The sequence below is a fragment of the Dendrobates tinctorius genome, unplaced genomic scaffold, assembly GCF_039654945.1.
Source record: "Dendrobates tinctorius isolate UK_male_01 unplaced genomic scaffold, ASM3965494v1 ptg000019l, whole genome shotgun sequence".
In the NCBI taxonomy this organism is placed as follows: domain Eukaryota; kingdom Metazoa; phylum Chordata; class Amphibia; order Anura; family Dendrobatidae; genus Dendrobates; species Dendrobates tinctorius.
The window spans coordinates 1,777,380-1,786,924 of record NW_027361687.1 but is presented as its reverse complement, the minus strand read 5'-3'; positions in this window follow the sequence as shown (position 1 = coordinate 1,786,924).

The window sequence follows — 9,545 nt, the reverse complement described above, 5'->3', positions numbered from 1 at the left end:
CATGATGGAGAGCTGAGGGAGGCCTGTGGAGTGCAGGAGAGAAGAGGAGGCTTCTTCTAACTCTGTGGAATCAGGCTCCAGCCCCTCAGAGAATGTTGACCTGAAACATCTGGAGCAGGAAATTGAAGAGCTTGCAGGAATCTGCACCAATGGCAAACTCTTCTGGCGCAAAAGAAACAGACTGCACAGGAGAAGACGGCTGGATCTCTGGTTCCAACACCAACGGTACCCACTGCCATTCCCCAGGTACCACCGTCACTGGTACCTGCCACGCCAGTCCCCACATCACCGGAGCATGTGAAAGATGACAGCAGCCCTGGAGGAACAGGTACTGCCGCCACCCCTGGGACATGGGATGCTCTGCTAGGTCCCATCTGGTTACCACCAACCCCAAAATCTGGCCAGGTCGCCTCCCGCAGCGTGCAGCAGATCAGAGATCCCCGGTGGGGAGGAGGAGGGGACTGATATCATGGGGTTCCTCATGAACACCGAAGAATTCTGCCGCAGACAAGTGCTAAAGTTAAAGCAGGAGAAAAGAGAGCGGCAAAGACAACGGATGGCCTTAGCAGAGCGCGATCTGAGAGGCAAAATCCAGGCCCGGGGGGAGCGCTTGGAGAGCTGGAACCCCATGGGTTGGGGCAGAGTCCTCTGCTTTGACCTGGTGAGGGGGTATGGCTTTATCCAGGACTCCAAAAAGGCCCCCAACCTCTTTGTAAACCGACGGGATGTCGAAGCCCACCTCATCTGGGAACATCTGGAGCCCGACCAGTTTCCTGGGGAGTACGTCTCCTTCACCCGCCATCTTGGTGATAGGGGATGGTATGTGCTCCGTGTGCGCAGGATCCCCGCTGAGTTGATTGCCCCGCAGGAACACCAGGGGGCGACAATTACCGCAGCTCAATCAGCAACAACAGTAACCTCACCATCTACTGCTCGGCAATTTGAGGCGTTAACACCAGCTACCGTTATGACAATGATTCCCTAGGCTGCAATTACGCCATCGGCAATACCTCAAACTGCCACAATTCCACCATCAGTATCCATCCAGGCTGCTACAGCAGTTATAATGCCTACAGGACGCAGCAATCCTGACATTCTACCCTGGAAGCAGCAAATTCCCAGTGCTTCTAGTTCATCAGGCTGCACTAGCCTGACGCAGTAAATAGAACTGGACTAACTACAGCAACTTGTAAGTAAGTTAACCCCAGGTTGGTTTTTGGCAAAATGTTATGTTAAAGTGGTTTGTATAAAAATAAAGAACTAAGACTAGGAGATCATGGACACTGAGTGTTCTGGACACTTAATTTGTACATACTGTAGTTCAGCACCTATTTAGGTGCTCCTTTTTGGTTTTACATATACCTTTTAAGAAAATGTCAAGGTTTCATCATTGTACAACAACTACAGACAAGAAGAAAAACCCATAGATGAGGTCTAAGGGGGAGACCAGTTATGTCTTGCAGCCCACCCAAGACCAACATTGGAGGTTTGGAGCGGGTCCAAAAAACAGCACAAAGGATGTTAGAAGATACCCCGGCTGGGACAGTATCTGCCATTACCTCACTTGATCACTGCTTCAATTGTAAATAAGAAAAGTGTTATCATGCTTGTAATATTATGTCATGTGTAAAATATAAGATATTTTATAATGTAAAATGCATAGTGATAGTTTTTATTATTGCAGTCCAGTACTGTATGACGTTAGTAACAGAAAAAAGAATTGTTTAAGTGTGGATGAGGGCTGGATGACAAAGAAGATATGCTTCAAACAATTTTTAAATTAGTTTTCCCCCACTGTATTACGTTAGCGACAGAAGAATATTTTGGGGGCCTGTTGACTAGATGCTCCAAACAATTTCTAAGTGAAATGTCCCCTACTGTATGACATTAGTAACTGAATAATTTTTTTGGCCTGTCAATAAGGCCTGTATAACATTGACTAGATGCTACAAACAATTTCAAATTGAGATGTCCCCTACTGTATGACATGAGTTAAGGCCCCGTTACACATAACGATGTCCCAGCGATCCCACCAATGATCCGACATGATGGGATTGCTGGGACATCGTTAGGCTGATCGCTGGTGAGCTGTCACAAGACAGCCCCTCCAGCGCTTAGGACCAGCGAAGCTGGACGCTGGTCTCTAATGTAAACATCGGGTATCCAGGAGCCGCGGCTCCTGGATACCCGCTGTTTACCTTGGAAACCGGTGTACATGCTGGTTTCCAAGGTAAACATCAGGTATCTAAGAGCCGCGCGACTCCTGGATACCGGCTGTTTACCTTGGAAACCAGCTTGTATGTTGGTTTCCAAGGTAAACAGCGGGAATCCAGGAGCCGCGGCTCCTGGATACCCTATGTTTACATTAGAAACCAGCGTCCAGCGTCGCTGATCACTGGTCTCTCGCTGCCACACATAACGATGCATGCTGGCCAGCGAGAGACCAGCGATCGAAAAATGGCCCAGGCCGATCGAGCACGATCAGCGATACCCGGCGGGGGGGCCGATTGCTGATCCCCGTCACACACAGCGATCTCGCTGGCCAAATCGCTGTGGCGCCACAAAATCAGCGATCTCGCTAACGAGATCGCTGTGTGTGACGGGGCCTTAACAGATGGATTTTTGGGCCGGTCAAAGAGGCCTGTATAAGATTGACTAGATGCTACAAACAATTTCTAAGTAAGATGTCCCCTACTGTATGACATTAGTAACAGAAGAATTTTTTTGTCCTGTCGATGAAACTTGTATAACATTGACTAGATGCTTAAAACAATTTCAAACTAAGTCCTCCCATTCTGTATTCGATTAGTAACATAAAAAAAATATTTTTAGTGTGGATGAGGCCTGTATAATCTAGAAGATTGTCCATGGCACTCGAATGTCCTCTTTCCTACCTTTGCTGCTGCTAAGGCTAGTTTCACACTTGCTTTTTTTGCAGCGCGTTTTTCCCGCAAAAAAACGCATTGAAAAAATGCATACAAAAGCATACAACTGCTGCGTTTTTTTCAAGCATTTTTATGAGCATGCATGAAAAAAACGCAGCGTTTTTATGCGTTTGTATGCGTTTTTAGTGCGTTTTTACCGCGTTTGCGTTTTTTCCAAACATTAGGTGGCCCCTCACACTAACCCAAAACATAACTTTACTAACCCTAACCCTAACCCTGACCCTAACCCTAACCCTAACCCTTAACCAAACCATACCCTAACCCTAACCCTAACCCTGACCCTAACCCTAACCCTAACCCTGACCCTAACCCTAACCCTTAACCAAACCATACCCTAACCCTAACACTGACCCTAACCCTAACCCTTAACCAAACCATACCCTAACCCTGACCCTAACCCTAACCCTAACCCTGACCCTAACCCTAACCCTTAACCAAACCATACCCTAACCCTGACCCTAACCCTAACCCTGACCCTAACCCTAACCCTAACCCTTAACCAAACCATACCCTGATCCTAACCCTAACCTTGACCCTGACCCTAACCCTAACCCTTAACCATACCCTAACCCTAACCCTGACCCTAACCCTAACCCTGACCCTAACCCTAACCCTAACCCTAACCCTTAACCAAACCATACCCTGATCCTAACCCTAACCCTGACCCTGACCCTAACCCTAACCCTTAACCAAACCATACACTGATCCTAACCCTAACCCTGACCCTAACCCTAACCCTAACCCTAAACCCCCTTAACTAACCCTAACTCTAACCCAAACCCCTAAATTCCATTGTCTAAACTAATGGTAAAAAAAAAAACGCATGTGCAAAAAAAACGCATACATAAGCATGCCAATGCGCACATATGCTCACCATAGACTTATAATGGGTGTCTTGCTGTAAAAAAATGCATTGCGCACGCATGCGTTTTTTTGAGGCAAGTCGGACGCCCAAAAAATGCAACAGGTTGCATTTTGTGCGCCCGAGCGCATACCGCAAAAAAACGCATGCGCGGAAAAACGCGTACAAACGCATGTGTATGCGCACATAAGCGCATCCCATGCAAAGTATAGGAAAAAAAAACGCATGCGCTATTTAGCGCTAAAATACCGCGAAAAAAAACGCAAATGTGAAACCAGCCTAAGGTGCAGGTTTACCTCAGGAATATGGCCGACGTGTCGTTACATGAACTGATAAGGAAAAGGGCCATGACAATGGCGGAAATGGGATTGGACAACAGAATCAATAACAAGGTGGCCTACAATGATTACTCATTTACGGTACAAAGATATATATCTTTCCTGTACTCATTTACCCAACACCAATTACCAGAGAGCGTTTGTTGGTCATTAGAAGATAGGTGTAACATATGCTCATCTCAAGCTAGGCATAGAAGATGCCTATGAGAAATTGGATGACAAATATGCACATAATCAAAAAATAGGCTCAAAACAATTTCAAATTCAGATATCAGCTGCTGTATCACGTTTGTAAAAAAAAATAAAATAAATTAATTTTAAAGTGCAACAACTCTGCACACAGAACAATTTCTATGCCACTAAATGAAAAGGTTGGATACAGCAGGCCATTTCACATTTAGCAACAAAAAAATTATATATTTATTTTATGTGCGTTAGTTCTGCAGACAGGTTCATGTCACCTCCACAAAATGACAATGTGGGACACGGCGGGCTGGTTAAATCTCTGAGACAACTTTTTGTATCCTTCCCCTGAAAAGCTATGTTGAATATTCTTTGTTTTCAGATCATTTGAGAGTTGATTTGAGGAGCCCATGATGCCACTCTTCATAGGAGAATCAAATAGGAGAACTACTTGCAAGTGGCCACTTTAAATACCTTTTCTCATGATTTGATACACCTGGCTATGAAGTTCAAAGCTCAATGAGGTTACAAAACCAATTTAGTGCTTCAGGAAGTCAGTAAAAAGTAGTTAGGAGTGTTCAAATCAAGAAAATGATAAGGGTGCCCATACTTTTGCACCGGTCAAATTTTGTTTAAATGCAGATTGCACATTTTCTGTTAGTACAATAAACCTCATTTGAATCCAGAAATATAACTGAGTCCATCAGTTATTAGATATATGAAACTGAAATACCTGTTGCAAAAAACAAAATTGTTATAAAGAAAAAAGGTTAACATTAATAGGGGTGCCCAAACTTTTACATATGACTGTAAATAAAAAGCAAAATGCTTTATTTGATCAAATACAGTATTAGGCCAGTTTAACACGTCAGTGTCTCCGGTACGTGTAGTCACAGTTTTCTCACGTACCAGAGACACTGACACACATAGACACATTCTAATGAATGTGTCTATGCAGATGTCAGCGTGTTTTCACGGACCGTGTGTCCATGTGCAAAATACGCTGACATGTCCGTTTTTGTGCAGCAGCACGGATCACACGGAACCATACAAGTCAATGGGTCCGTGTAAACTCGTACCTCACACGGATGGCGTCCGTGGGCCATCCGTGTACGTTTTAAGGAGTCATAGGGTTAATATTGAAGCCAATTATTTCACTACACGGACACACGGACAGCATATGGACAGTATACGGATCACACACGGATGGTACACATGGACATACGGATCGCACATCGGAATTATCTGGACGTGTGAAACCGCCCTTACTAAGAACTCTGTATTACTTAAATGCACTTTTTCTTTAAATTTATTTGATTGCAGCAGGGTTTTTCTCATTTTGTCTTTTGTAGGTTTTGTATGCTTTATGGCCAATGTGAACATGCGTTTATGTGATGCATGTATACCAAGTTACCAACTCAAACCAAGCTCAAATTTTGTGTTTTTTTCTTTGCTTTATCCAAGCGGAAGATAATTAGGAAAAATCCGCATTTTTAGAATGGAGATTTTTTTTAAAATTTGAGTAAAATTGAATTCCACCCAAAATTATTTGCCTATCTTTACTAGCATAATTTGTTTCTCCTCTCTCTGTGAATGCCCCTATTCCTGATCTTTGTGAGGGTCAAGGCACTATTTCATAGCTGTTTACCTTCAGTACAACATCTAGATACAAGCCAGAGTTCAGCACATTCTTGACAGCAAAAGAGTTTAAAAAAAACAAAGACCACTTAGCAAAGAAATGTGAATTTCTCTTTTTTTCTGTTAGTAATAGTTTAACATTTTGGATGATCCCAATGGGGTTTTCCTGAACACATATTTATTTGCTGCTGATTCATTATACATACATACAAAAATATGTGCAGTTTATTGAAATGTCAAAATCTCCCCTTATGGCGCACCTGCTATTATCACTAACTATTCTACCACCAAGCGAATTCAGAACGACATATTGGGGTCATTTCATGGGTGCATGGTTTTGATGCCTAGTCCAAGAGTGATTCTCATGCACCACTGGTGACTCACTGCAGACGCTGCTAGACCCCTCACAAGGTCGAAAGTCAAAGAAAATCCAAGATTCCGAGGCACCAGAGAAAATAGGCATAAAACATAACATTTAAAAATCACAAGGTAAAATACAATTGAGGTAGATGAGTGAAGCAACGTTTTGGCCCAAGAGGGCCTTTTTTAAGCCAGAGCTATGAAGGCTATAATTTGTATTGGACTTCTGGCTAAAAAAAAGCCCTTCTGGGCTGAAAAGGGGTTGAAACGTTGCTTCACTCCTCTACCTTAATTGCATCTTACCATGTGATTTTTAGAGGATGGAAAAAAGATTATGTTTTATCCCTGTTTTCTCTGGTGCCTCAGAGCTTTGGATTTTCTAGGGTTTGGTGCTGTTAAAAAACATTGTCAGATTCTGTTTTTCACAATCATATGATTTTGGTACATTTTTTAATCTGATGCTTTATTTTTTTTATCTGGGTTCTTATTTTATTTTTGAGGATTCATGATGATGATCTATGTTTTAATAAGAGAGCTTTCATAAGTACAAATTTAAGATTTTTTGTTCATGTATGCAATTTTTTATGCACGTTATTTCTATAAAGAAACCTATTGAAAAGGCATGAAAAAATGTCCACACGGTAAGATGCATGTGGAACAAACACCAAGAAACTCAAAAATATGGTAAAAGTGTGAAAATATTACCATTAGAAAGTACTGTAGTGTGTACTGTTCACTTTCTTTCCTTTTGATTTACAGCCAAGAAACAACAGAGAAAAATTACATAAATAAAAAAGGTGGTCAACTGTGAAGCCAATCTAAGGCTGGTTTCACATTTGCGTTTTTTAGCGCTGGAAAAAAACGCTAACCTGCGCATGCGTTTTTTCCCCTATATTTAACATGGGTGCGCATACCTGCGCGCTTGTAAGCGCATGTATGCGATTTTCATGCGCTGCGTTTTTTTGGGGTGTGCGATTGGATTTTCCAGACGCATCATGTTGCATTTTTTGGCCCTGCAAAAAAGCGCATGCGCACATATGCGCACGTTTTGCGCTAAAAATGGCCATTATAGCCTATGGATGCGCATATGTGCGCACTGGCATGCTCATGTAAGCGTTTTTTTGCATATGCGTTTTTTTTTTTTAACCATGGAATTTAGGGGTTTGAGTTAGAGTTAGGGTTAGTTAAGGGGGTTTAGGGTTAGGGTTAGGGTCAGGGTCAGGGTTAGGGTTGGGTTTTGGGTCAGGGTTAGGGTTTAGTATGGTTTGGTTAAGGGTTAGGGTCAGGGTTAGGGTCAGGATTAGGGTTAAGTATGGTTTTGTTAAGGGTTAGGGTTAGGGTCAGGGTTAGGGTTAGGGTTAGGGTCAGGGTTAGGGTTAGGGTCAGGGTTAGGGTTAAGTATGGTTTTGTTAAGGATTAGGGTCAGGGTTAGGGTCAGGATTAGGGTTAAGTATGGTTTTGTTAAGGGTTAGGGTCAGGGTTAGGGTTAGGGTTAGGGTCAGGGTTAGGGTTAGGGTCAGGGTTAGGGTTAAGTATGGTTTTGTTAAGGATTAGGGTCAGGGTTAGGGTCAGGATTAGGGTTAAGTATGGTTTTGTTAAGGGTTAGGGTCAGGGTTAGGGTTAGGGTCAGGGTTAGGGTCAGGGTTAGGGTCAGGACTAGGGTTAGGGTTAGGGTTAGGGTCAGGGTCAGGGTTAGGGTTAAGTATGGTTTTGTTAAGGGTTAGGGTTAGGGTCAGGGTTAGGGTTAGGGTTAGGGTTAGTTAGGGTTTAGGGTTTGGGTTAGGGTTAGGGTTAGGGTTAGTTAGGGTTTAGGGTTTGGGTTAGGGTTAAGTATGATTTGGTTAAGGGTTAGGGTCAGGGTTAGGGTTAGGGTTAGGGTCAGGGTTAGGGTTAGTAAAGTCATGGTTTGGGTAGTGTGAGGGGCCACCTAAAAATGTTGGAAAAAAACGCAAACGCGGTAAAAACGCGCTAAAAACGCATACAAACGCATAAAAACGCTGCGTTTTTTTCATGCATGCTCATAAAAATGCTTGAAAAAAACGCAGCAGTTGTATGCTTATGTATGCGTTTTTTCAATGCGTTTTTTTGCGGGAAAAACGCGCTGCAAAAAAAAGCAAGTGTGAAACTAGCCTTAGACCATGTTCCAAACTTGCAAAAACGTGTTTTTTCATTGCATTTTTTTTCCTGCAGATGTCCTCTTCAAAGTATGCAATAGCAATCTAACCTATTTACAGTGGTTTTATTGCATTTTTTCTGAGTCTTTGAGGTTGATTGGAAGCATTTTTATGAGGTTTTTTTAGCACAAAAAAATGCTTGGATTTTGCCCTTAAATTCAACATGTATTTTTCCAGGCTTCTCTGCAGTTTGTAGAAAAAGAAATGCACATTTCAACAATGTATTTAAAACACAATGCAGGCATGAGGTAACATGAAATTACGTCCATTTTGCATGCTGAATATGTTCTGCTAAAAAAAAAACCAGAGCATCGCCTAAGTATGTATTCACACAAAGAATCCAGAATGCATCTTTTGCCCGAATTTTTTTAAAAATTCAAGAAATTACAACGATTTTCAGCATTTGTGAAAAGTTGCAAAAAAAAATCATAACAAGGATGCCTAAGGGTTTTTTTCCCTAACAGAATAATTTTTAACAGGGAAAAATGCAAAGTACTATATCTGGGCAACAAAAATGAAAAAAGCATATACAGAATGGGAGGAATAGGACTAAGCAACAGCACATGTGAAAAAGACTTGGGTATACTAATAGATCACAGACTGAATATGAGTCAGCAGTGTGATGCAGCAGCAAAAAAGGCAAATGCAATTCTAGGATGTATTAACAGAAGCATACAGTCTAGATCACGTGAAGTCATTATTTCCCTCTACTCCTCTTTGGTCAGACCTCATCTGGAATATTGTGTCCAGTTTTGGGCGCCACATTTTAAAAGAGACATCAACAAACTGGAGCAAGTTCAGAAAAGAGCGACCAGAATGGTGACCGGTCTGCAAACCCTGTCTTATGAGGAAAGGTTGCATGACTTGGGAATGTTTAGCTTGCAAAAAAGAAGACTGAAAGGAGACTTAATAGCTCTCTACAAATATCTCAAGGGCTGTCACATTGCAGTTGGATCATCTTTCTTCTCATTTGCACAAGGAAAGACAAGAAGCAATGGGATGAAACTGAATGGGAGGAGACACAGATTAGATATTAGAAAAAACT